This window comes from Bos taurus, chromosome 17, assembly GCF_002263795.3.
Source record: "Bos taurus isolate L1 Dominette 01449 registration number 42190680 breed Hereford chromosome 17, ARS-UCD2.0, whole genome shotgun sequence".
NCBI lineage: Eukaryota > Metazoa > Chordata > Mammalia > Artiodactyla > Bovidae > Bos > Bos taurus.
In genome coordinates, this window is record NC_037344.1 from 30795938 (window position 1) to 30808263 (window position 12326).

The 12326-nt window shown below is 39.5% G+C and overlaps 1 long non-coding RNA gene across 1 annotated transcript in view; it reads left to right on the forward strand.

Moving 5' to 3' along the window:
- LOC132342593 (uncharacterized) overlaps positions 1 to 12326 on the forward strand; it is a 613928-nt gene that overhangs the window by 199856 nt on the left and 401746 nt on the right. The window lies entirely within an intron of this gene.

A 12326-nucleotide genomic window follows, 5' to 3' on the forward strand; every position in this document is an offset into this window, starting at 1 on the left:
CTTGTATGTTCCGCTAATACCACACTCTATATCACTCTGTAATATCAGCTGACTCTAAGGTGGAATTTTCTCCTGGGTTCCAATGAACCTATGCTCTCATCTCAGATGCAGCCCCTCACAGCATATACTGGGATGCAATTCCTTCCTCTTTATTTCATCAGGTGACACACTTGGTTCCTTCCAGACATGTATTGAGATTTTACATTTGCTTGAGGAATCTCCTTTACATTTTCCTGGCTGACATTTTGCAGTTGTATACTGTCATACCATAGAGACCTGGGAGACTGACAGATATGCCCAACACAACAGGTATTTATTGTTCTTCACCTTTGTGCCAGATACTATTCCATACGTTCAGCACTGAAGTAAAAATCACAATTCCCTGGTGGCTTGGAAGGTAAAAAATCTGCCTGCAATGTAAGAGACCCGGGTTCAATCTCTGGGTTGGGAAGATCCCCTGGTGAAGGGAATGGCTATCTACTCCAGTATTCTTGCCAGATGATCCTATGGACAGAGATCCTGGTGGGCTACAGTCCATGGCATCACAAAGAGTTGGACATGTCTGAGTGACTAGCACTTTCACTTTCATTTCTAAAATAGGATTTAGACTGACAAATCAGGGTGGAGTTGGGGGTGGTGGTGAGATCAGGGAACAGCTTTTTAAGAACAAAAAATTTATCTGAAGGCGTAGTGAATTATCTGAAAGAAGAAATACAAAGTGCTTCAATGTCACCCAACATGAGCTGGAGAATCTGCCTAGAGCATACACTGTTTAAGAGAGGAAAGATGGCTAGGAAGTAGGCAGGGTGAAATAGGAGTCAGTGGCAGAGAGGGTGAACAACAGAGCTGCCAGCAGAGGCAGAGGATAGAGAGTCATCTGTATTTTGGGGGAAACAGAAGAAAATAGTTGGCAGGACCAAGACGATGTGAGATAGAAAGACCAAAGGCCCTGATGGTGCTGTCAGTTTTGTTGACAGTTTTGACTGTTATTCTAAGAGTAATAGAAAGCCTTTAAAAGCTTTCAATCAATGGAGTAGCAGGGAGCATTCCAGAAGGCTCACTCTGCTGACGTGAAGAATGAGTTAGAGAGAAACGAGCCTGGATAAAGGGAGGGAAATTCAGGAGATTCCTGTAGTCTCGACCTTGACCGGTCCTGGTCTAGGATCTTGATAGTGGTGATGGAACCAACTGGAAGGATTTGGTAGATATTTGGTAGGGAGAGACTTAGTAGAGATTTTTGACTTTTTCCATATGATAAATGAGGAGAAGGAAGGATTCAAAGATGATCCTTAATGAGGCTGTTCCATCTCGGAGTCTAGAGTGAAGCCTGGAATAGGGATGGGTATGTAGGGAAAGTGCAGTTGCTAATGAGTTTTTTCAATGTGGGGTATGTTGACTCAGTTGAACCAAGAGTCAGCAAGAGAAAGAAAAGCTGATCAGAATTTCTGAGGTGGGGGTTCAGGTCCATGCCACTGGTGTTAAGATTCTTAGCTGGACTGCCCTTCATATGGATACCTGAAAGGGTCCCCCCCTGCCCACCCCTGCCCACCAATGTTGAAAAACTATCTGGACAATCCTAACTGAAACCATAATATGAATAAAATACTTTATGCCAAGTTGAAAGCCAAGCTGTTTAATACAAATAAACAAAAATAAATGATTTAACTTAGAATTGTTGTTATCTAGAATTCAAGATGTGTATTAATAGAATGATAAAGAAGTAGGTGAGTAGTAGGGCAAAGTTTCTAAAATGGCATATTAGAGGGTTTTTTTTTAATGGTGATGGCCCAGTGTCATTTGTGTTTGTACACATACGATGTTTTCTTAACATGGTTAGGAGAATTGGAAGACTTAGGAGAAGAAACTAAGGAGTTAAGAGGACAATAATAAGCAAACTCTTATCGAATGCAAACAGTGTGCCAGGTCCCATTCTAGGTGCTTCTCTTATGAAATCATCTAATCCTCCTACACAGGAAGGTAGGTGCTATTAGCATCCAGCTTCACCAAGGAGGACACTGAGGCACAAAGCAATTAAGTTTCTCTATTTTGCAAGTTTAGGAATTGGTGGAATTAGGATTTAAATCTTGGCAGGCTGACTCTGGATTTCAGCCAATTATCTCTCACATTATATAGGCTTTATATAAATATATCTATACATGACATAGTCATAAGTGTAATATGCAATCAGATAACTTATCCCAGGTCTATACATGGTAGAGCTGCTAAATAGAACAGTTAAATGCTTTGACTGAATGCGCAGGTGCTTTCACTGATATGCCACAAAAATCAAATTAATTAACATATATGACACATATGTATCTAAAGTAGTATACACTAAGTTATGACTGATGATAGAAAGGGAAGCCCAGCTGTATACACCATGAATTTCTTTGGTTAAGAAAAAATAGGGAAATAATTAAACTATTAGTGAATTTACAGGACAGGCCAAGAAAAGGGATATTACTATTTCCAACAGCTCCTACATACAGGCACAGTGGAAGCAGTGACCTTAAAGTGACAGAAAAAGTAAAAAGACTTTTGAAAATTGTTCATGTTTGGTATTTTCATGTGTGAGTTGCTCATAATATGGGCATTGCTAAATGCAGCTATCCCTGTTTTTATTTTAATCTTTTTAATATGATTTGATGTATATAAAATTGAAAACTGTCTACATAAATATGAATTTTTAATATCCATGTGCATATATTCAAGAAAAAAATGTAGTCATTTAATGCTGCCTGTGGGCAGTTTTGAAAGTATGAACATAAATAAGGATTTAATTTTCTCACTCAAATATTTTCCTAATTTGATGAACAAGCTGAAAAAATAGAAATGACAGCCATTTAAATGATCTTCCAGAAAAGCTTAAAGGGGACCTCAAAATCTTATTTTGTTTCTTAAAGGCAACTCTCTGTATGTGTACCCAGGCATAAATACATTTTGTAATTAAAGTTAAAGCCATAGAATGTTGCCTTAAACTCAGCCATCCCATTAGCTGTAAAGAAAAGGATAAACTTAATCAGGGGCCCTTGGGAAAATTTAAGCAGGGGGTATAATTCATAGCCTCCAGGAGACAAAATCTATTTATGTAAAAGTGTAAGAACAGATGAATCATGAGCATAAAAATATCAGAAATGGGAAAAAAAATCCTAGACTCTACTAGGGGCAGAAGATTGACCTAAAAACAAACTGGGTAGACTCAAGCATCCCTCATGCATCTCATAGATGTTTGTTTTTTGGTTTCAACTTAAAATAGTGACATGAAAAAAAAAAAAAAAGATTTAAATGAAATACCAAATCACCCACATGTGACTCACAGCAAGTAACAAACAAGACAGACATTTGTTACCATTAAACAGCTCCATGATATTTGTTATTTACACAGTGTGCAGTTACCAAGGAGGGTTTTCACAAAATTAAAAAATTAAAAGTAATTTTAAGAATTAGAACCAATTCATGGTTACCATAGATATGCAAAAATATTTATTTTATAATTTTGCGTGTTTCTACGTGAACACTTTCCTACCTAGAAAACTGATATATGTGTGGATGGATATGCACACTTGTTTTGAAAGACAGCCTATTTACAGAATTGATTCTCATGCCCTTTGGCTAGTGCCTAGTGTTTACATGCAGCTGGATAACTGTCTATAAATAGTGGAAACATGGGGTAGAGAAGTCAGGCGCCTAACTGAATTGTGTGTGTGTTTTCATTAACGCACCACAAAAAGTAATTTGACTAAAAGCATCTCTTGTAGCTTTTAATAGTGTGGTAATGAAGGCATCATTAAGTTCAAGTTATATTTAAAATTGTTTTCCAGAATTATTTCTCAACCTTGAATTGCATAATTTAGCATAGAAACCTAGTCAATTTGCTCATACCTGAAGGTTTGCTCCGATAATCCAATTTATAAAACCTCACTTAGGAGATTTTTAATTTTTATTAAAACTTCTACTTCCAAAATATACCCATTCAACATTTTTTTTTGAGACCTGAAGGGTAAATGTTATTAGGCACACTTGCTACTTTCAGTATTATTAGAGTTAATTGAAACAGCAAAATAATTAGTGCTCTTCAAGCTGTTTTACACTCCATATTTGGAGACATGGTTTTCTTTTAAACTATGAAGGTGTTTTTTTTTTTTTTTTTTACTGCTTGTTATAGTTATTTTCTTGTTGTAAAATTAATCACAAGGACTTATAGTTGTTAACTGTGCATTGGTGTCTTTTGGGCACACATGTACAAAAAACTCACCTCAACTCAAATAAGCAATTAAACAAATAAGCAAATAGAAAGACTGGTTAAAAGGCTGCTAATGTGCTCAATGGCACCCCACTCCAGTACTCTTGCCTGGAAAATCCCATGGAGGGAGGAGCCTGGAAGGCTGCAGTCCATGGGGTTGCTGAGGATCGGACAAGACTGAGTGACTTCACTTTCACTTTTCACTTTCATGCACTGGAGAAGGAAATGGCAACCCACTCCAGTGTTCTTGCCTGGAGAATCCCAGGGACGGAGGAGCCTGGTGGGCTGCCATCTATGGGGTTGCACAGAGTCGGATATGACTGAAGAGACTTAGCAGCAGCAGGGCAATGTGCTCACATAACCGGAGCTCTTGGAGCGGGGGCAGGTAGCTTGGGGGACTCAGCTGCAGGATCTAGCAAAGCTTCTCTCTAGATCTGTAGCCTGAAAATTATGGTACAAACACCAAACACCATTGCCTGCAGGCTAATAAGATTTTGTTTTGCTTAAGTTTTGAATAATTAGAAAACTAAAGATAATACTACTTTGTGACACAGAAGAATTATATGAAAATCAAATTTAAGTGATCATAAATAAAGTTTTACAGAAACATGCTTCCACCCATTCATTTATGTATCGCATGTGGTTACTTTAGTGCTACAATGATGGGATTATAGTGACAGAGTTGTTTGCAGAGAGCTTTGCCTACAAAGCTGAAAATATTTATTTATGAGCCTTTACAGGGTAGTTTTGCTGACCCATAGACTAGAGAACTCACTTAAGATAACTAGCCTTTAATATCTCTCAGCAGTCCTGTCTCCAGTCATTTCAAGTAGCCAGGAGAGAGTCTGAAAAACAGTAAACTTCGATCAAGTTTTCATCCCCTGACCTGTGACTGTTGGTAGGAACACTGGTTTATAACTGGGCCAGCCTTGACACTACTGAAGCAACTTAGCATGCAGCCTTGTTTTGTGTGTTTAAAGCAGTGGAATCTACAAACAGAAGGGAGGACCCACAGGAAAGCCTCTGGGCAAACAAAAATAATGACCATTTCAGCACTACAATCACATGATCCTTTCTCTCATTTCTTTGTTAATGCAGCCTTTATTTCAGAAGATCAACAAGCTCTTACTAAGTACATACCTTATATGTTCTTTTCACTGGATCAGGCATCAGATGGACATAACGAAATAGTTCCTATTTGAAGCTATTTGAGGGTCTCAAATTAGGAAGACAGTTATTCAAAAGTAGAAGTAAAATATCATGTGATAAGAACTGCAGAAGAGATATAAATCAAGTGGAAGAAGAGCAAAGAGAGAGGAATAAAAGTGAATTTACCTTAGAACTCTAACGTTATAAAGAATATAAAATGTATATATATATATGCATATATATACTCTGTGCATATATATAAAATGTATATTTATATATATAGGTTTCCCTGGTGACTCAGTGATAAAGAATCCGCCTGTCAATGGAGTAAACATAGGTTTAATCCCTGGGTCAGGAAGATCCCCTGGAGAAGGAAATGGCAATGCACTCAAGTATTGTTGCCTAGAAAATCCCATGGACAGAAGAAATCTGGTGGGCTACAGTCCATTGGGTTGCAAAAGAGTCATACATGACTTAGCGACTAAACAACAACTATATGTAGATTGTTCATGGGTAAATTGGAAGTGGTCAAACAGGAGATGGCAAGAGTGAACATCAACATTTTAGGAATCAGTGAACTCAAATGGACTGGAATGGGTGAATTTAATTCAGATGACCATTATATCTACTATTATGGGCAAGAATCCCTTAGAAGAAATGGAGTAGCCCTCATATTCCACAAAAGAATCTGAAATGCAGTACTTGAGTGCAATCTCAAAAACAGCAAATGATCTCTGTTTGTTTCCAAGGCAAACCATTCAAAATTACAGTAATTCAAGTCTATTCCCCAACCAGTAATGCTGAAGAAGCTGAAGTTGAATGGTTCTATGAAGACCTACAAGATCTTCTAGATCAGATCAGATCAGATCAGATCAGTTGCTCAGTCGTGTCCGACTCTTTGCGACCCCATGAATCGCAGCACGCCAGGCCTCCCTGTCCATCACCAACTCCCGGAGTTCACTGAGACTCATGTCCATCGAGTCAGTGATGCCATCCAACCATATCATCCTCTGTCGTCCCCTTCTCCTCCTGCCCCCAATCCCTCCCAGCATCAGAGTCTTTTCCAATGAGTCAACTCTTTGCATGAGGTGGCCAAAGTACTGGAGTTTCAGCTTTAGCATCATTCCTTCCAAAGAACACCCAGGACCTATCTCCTTCAGATTGGACTGGTTGGATCTCCTTGCAGTCCAAGGGACTCTCAAGAGTCTTCTCCAACACCACAATTCAAAAGCATCAATTCTTCGGCACTCAGCCTTCTTCACAGTCCAACTCTCACATCCGTACATGACCACTGGAAAAACCATAGCCTTGACAAGATCTTCTGGAACTAACAACCAAAAAAAGATGTCCTTTTCATCATAAGGGACTGGAATGCAAAAGTAGGAAGTCAAGAGATACCTGGAGTACAGGAAAGTTTGGCATTGGAGTACAAAATGAAGCAGGACAAAGGCTAACAGAGTTTTGCCAAGAAAACGCACCAGTCATGGCAAACACCCTCTTCCAACAACACAACAGACAATTCTACACATGGACATCATTAGATGGTGAACACCAAAATCAGATTGATGATATTCTTTGCAGCCAAAGATGGAGAAGCTCTATACAGTCAGCAAAAACAAGAGCGGGAGCTGACTGTGGCTCAGATCATGAACTCCTTATTGCCAAATTCAGACTTAAATTGAAGAAAATAGGGAAAACCACTAGACCACTCAAGTTTGACCTGAATCAAATCCCTTATGATTATACAGTGGAAGTGACAAATAGATTTAAGGGATTAGATCTGATAGACAGAGTGCATGAGGAACTATGGCCAGAGGTTCATGACTTGGTGATGGGCAGGAAAGCCTGGTGCACTGCAGTCCATGGGGTCACAAAGAATTGAGAAATTTGTATGCAGGTCAGGAAGCAACAGTTAGAACTGGACATGGAACAATAGACTGGTTCCAAATAGGAAAAGGAGTACGTCAAGGCTGTATATTGTCACCCTGTTTATTTAACTTATATGCAGAGTACATCGTGAGAAACGCTGGACTGGATGAAGCACAAGCTGGAATCAAGATTGCCAGGAGAAATATCAATAACCTCAGATATGCAGGTGACACCACCCTTATGACAGAAAGTGAAGAGGAACTAAAAAGCCTCTTGATGAAAGTGAAAGTGGAAAGTGAAAAAGTTGGCTTAAAACTCAACATTCAGAAAACAAAGATCATGGCGTCCAGTCCCATCACTTCATGGGAAATAGATGGGGAAACAGTGGAAACAGTGTCAGACTTTATTTTAGGGGGCTCCAAAATCACTGCAGATGGTGACTGCAGCCATGAAATTAAAAGATGCTTACTCCTTGGAAGGAAAGTTATGACCAACTTAGATAGCATATTCAAAAGCAGAGACATTACTTTGCCAACAAAGGTTCGTCTAGTCAAGGCTATGGTTTTTCCTGTGGTCACGTATGGATGTGAGAGTTGGACTGTGAAGAAGGTGAGCGCCGAAGAATTGATGCTTCTGAACTGTGGTGTTGGAGAAGACTCTTGAGAGTCCCTTGGACTGCAAGGAGATCCAACCAGTCCATTCTGAAGGAGATCAGCCCTGGGATTTCTTTGGAAGGAATGATGCTAAAGCTGAAACTGCAGTACTTTGGCCACCTCATGTGAAGAGTTGACTCATTGGAAAAGACTCTGATGCTGGGAGGGATTGGGGGCAAGAGAAGAAGGGCACGACAGAGGATGAGATGGCTGATGGCATCACTGCCTCAATGGACGTAAGTCTGAGTGAACTCCGGGAGTTGGTGATGGACAGGGAGGCCTGGCATGCTGCGATTCATGGGGTCGCAGAGAGTCGGACACGACTGAGTGACTGAACTGAACTGAACTGAGCAACTCAACTGAACGGAATATGTATACAACTATATATATATCACAATTTCTTTATCCATTCGTCTGTTGATGGGCGCTTGGGTTGCTTCCATGTCTGGTTACTGACAATAGTAGTTCTATGGGCAATCGGGTACATATATATTTTCAAATTAGAGTTTGCATCTTTTCTGGATATAGTTTTAGGATTGGGATTTCTGGATCACATGGCAACTGTATTTTTAGTGTGTTAAGGAACCTCCATACTGTTTTCCTTAGTGGCCACACCAATTTACGTTCCCACCAGCAGTGGAGGAAGGTTCTGTTTTTTCTACATACTCAGCCATAAAAAAGGATGAAATAAGGTGAGTTGCAGCAACATGAGTGGCCCTAGAGATTATCATACTAAGTGAAGTAAACCAGACAGAGAAAGATAAATATCATATGATATCACTTACACGTGGAATCTAAAAAAAAGTGATACAAGTGCACTTATTTACAAAATAGAAACAGACTCACAGACATAAACAACAAATCTATGTTTACCAAATGGGAAAGACAAGAGGGGGTAAATTGGGAGCATGGAATTAACAGATGTACACTACGATAGAGGAGCCTGGCAGGCTACAGTCCATAGGGTCACAAAGAGTTGGACATGACTGAAGCAACTTAGCACACACACATGTATAAAACAGATAAACAAGGGCCTACTATACAGCACAGGGAACTGTATTCAGTACCTTGTGATAATCCATAATTTAATATATGTAGCTGAATCGCTTTGCTGTATACCTGAAACTAAGACAACACTGTTAATCAAATATACTTCAGTAAATTATTTTTTCTGCAGGAATATATAAACTGGATCGCTGCCACAGTGTGGGAAGCATGGTGGGAAAAGATCAGGTAAATTCTGAGCTGCATCTTTAAGGATAATGTTCCAAGTATTTATTAGTATAAGAGAGCCCCCAAATTTAGTGGCTTAAAACAATGTTTATTTTACTCAGTGAACTGTATTCTGTGCAGTGCTTCGTAGGAACCAACAATGGCTGCTTTATTGGGACAGGTCAAATAGTGATTAAAGGACCAGCTTTCAAGGTACTCACTCACTCTCTGGCTCGTTGGCGCTGGCTGTTGATCTGAAAGGGCCTTGGGCCTTCTACGAGCTTCTCTGGTGGCTCAGCTGGTAAAGAATCCATCTGCAGTGTGGGAGACCTGGGTTTTACCTCTGGGCTGGAAAGATCCCCTAGAGAAGGGAAGGGCTACCCACTCTAATATTTTTGCCTGGAGAATTCCATGACTGTATAGTCCATGGAGTCACAAAGAGTTGGACATGACTGAGCGATTTTACTTTCAACCCAGGGTCTTCTACATAGGAACCTCTTCACAGGCTGCTTGAACTTCCTCATAACATGGTACGTGGGTCCTAAGATCTAAGGTCCCAAGTAAACAGGGTGGAAGTACATAGCATTTTTCTAATATAGCCTTGGATTTCACATTGTGTTGCCTGCGCCATAGTCCATTGGTTGAGGCAGTCACAAAGTGCTGCTCGGTTTTAAGAAGAGACATTAACTCTTGATGGGAAAGCTGCAGGCTTCCAGAAGAGTTTGAGATATATTAGTTCTTTGAAAACTATAACTTTTCATGGGTTAGAAGAAATTTGAAAAACTAAGAAGATAGGAAATATTAATAGGAAATGTAGAAAAAAAATTGTGCCAAAGCAAGGATTCGTGAATGACTTAGCACATTCAAGGAGCATAAGATTTTCAGTGAGTTGAATGTTTATAACACTTAACAGGTGCTATGCTGCTGCTAAGTTGCTTCAGTCGTATCTGACTCTGTGCGACCCCATAGACGGCAGCCCACCAGGCTCTCCGTCCCTGGGATTCTCCAGGCAAGAATACTGGAGTGGGTTGCCATTTCCTTCTCCAATGCATGAAAGTGAAAAGTGAAAGTGAAGTCGCTCAGTCCTGTCCGACTCTAGGGACCCCATGGACTGCAGCCTACCAGGCCCCTCCTTCCATGGGATTTTCCAGGCAAGAGTACTGGAGTGGGGTGCCATTGCCTTCTCTGCAACAGGTGCTATATATAGTGCTTAAAGGTGCAGCTCCAAATTCACCTGTTCCTCATAAGATTCCTGGAGTTCTAAAGATAAATTTAGTCATTACTTCCGTTGTTTTTATTCCTCTGATACTGGGATTATATCTCTCTAGAAGTATTTATCAAATAGTATTTTATTTTTACTTTTAGATGACTGTCTTCCTCATACAACTATTAGAGCACACTTACAGAAGCATTTAAATAGTAGGAGTATAATTTTAGGTTCTTTTTTTAAATAAGGGATTACATCCTTTTATGTCTTAGTTATATCCTTCAAGTTAAAAGCATAAACACAAATATGAATATAACCATATTTAATAACATGAACTTGGTAACATACTATACTATATACTGTTATAAGTACATTTTATTTTTTTTTCAAGTTACTACAGATTGGATGTATGACTGACTTAGAATTTTTCCATGATCAAGTGGAAATATTTCTTGCTAGACACACAAACCACAAACTTGAAATGTTCAATTTTGCAAGTAAAACACTGGTGGCTGTTTGGCATCAGCTCAGCCTAAGAGTTTGTAGTTCTCAGAAAAACCTTTGTTTCTTAAATATCTCTATATTTTGTCAGGATCATTAATGTAGCCCTTAGCAACTTGATTGATTCTAATTTTGAAATCTGTGCCTTTTTTGACTTAAAATTTCTTTTTCTGCTACTTCTTTTTTCATACCATACAGTTTGAAACTAAAATTTGAATATTCAAGTATTTCTAGGTTAACCACATTTGTGGTCAATCGCCTTGTAACAAATACAACAGACCTAGCTGCTTTGTGAGCTCACAGTTTTGTAGGTCAGAAATCTGGGCCCAGTATATCCCAGATATCCCAGATCTTACAAGGCTGAAATAAAGGTATTGGCTAGTGCTGTAGTCTCATTTGGAGGTCAGGGTTCTCTTCCAAGGTAACATGGTTGTGACAGAATTCAGTTCCTTGTGGTTATGGGACTATGGTCCCCCTACCCTATTGGCTGTCAGCCAGGAGCCATTCTCAAATCCTAGAGGCTGACTGCATTCCTTGCACATGACTCCTTCTGTCCTAACACAGAATGAAAAAATCTCCCTTGTAGCATATCTCCGATACTTCAAATCTCTTTCTTCAAAAAGAGGCCTGTCCCTTTTAAGGGCTCACTTGTTTAAGGTGGTCCATCCCAGATAGTCTTTTTTTTTTTTTAATAAAGGCAACTATGCCATAAAACACAGCCTAATCATGAGAGTGAAATCTGTCATGGTCGTAGTTCTGTTCCACGGGGCAGAAATCTTGTGGGATAAACATTAAAAACTGGACAATTTTGAGAGTGAATGAGGGCACTCTTACTTTATTAATAGTTACACTGAGATAATAAGCGGAAATTGAGGCTATTTTGGGAAAACAGGATCATGTTTACATTTAATTATTTCCTTTGCTTTTGCTTTTCATTAACTCTTAAGTCCACATGCTCACTTTTCAACTCCTTTCTATTTCTTTTATTTTCAAATTTATTATTTGAAACATGCAAAAAATTAACACATGAAACATATAAGTTATGAAGCACAAAAACCTTAAAACCATGAGCCCAACATATAGCTTAAGATTCTTAACATACCACTACCATTGCATCTGCTTTCAGCCTCCTCCCTTGTCCCATTGCCGGGTGCCTCCTCTTTGCTCCACCATTATCTCCAGCTTCTGCCAGAGTTTGTGGTTTTCACATTAGAGCTGAACTTTAAGTGTCTATGAGGCCACTGTGTGTAGAGTTACCAGATGGAAAAGTCACCAAGGTGCTGAATATTTTCCCCCATGTTTACTGAAGTAGCCTAAAGTTATCATGCTGCTGCTGCTGCTGCTGCTAAGTCGCTTCAGTCGTGTCCAACTCTGTGCGACCCCAGAGATGGCAGCCTACTAGGCTTCTCCGTCTATGGGATTCTCCAGGCAAGAACACTGGAGTGGGTTGCCATTTCCTTCTCCAATGCATGAAAGTGGAAAGGGAAAGTGA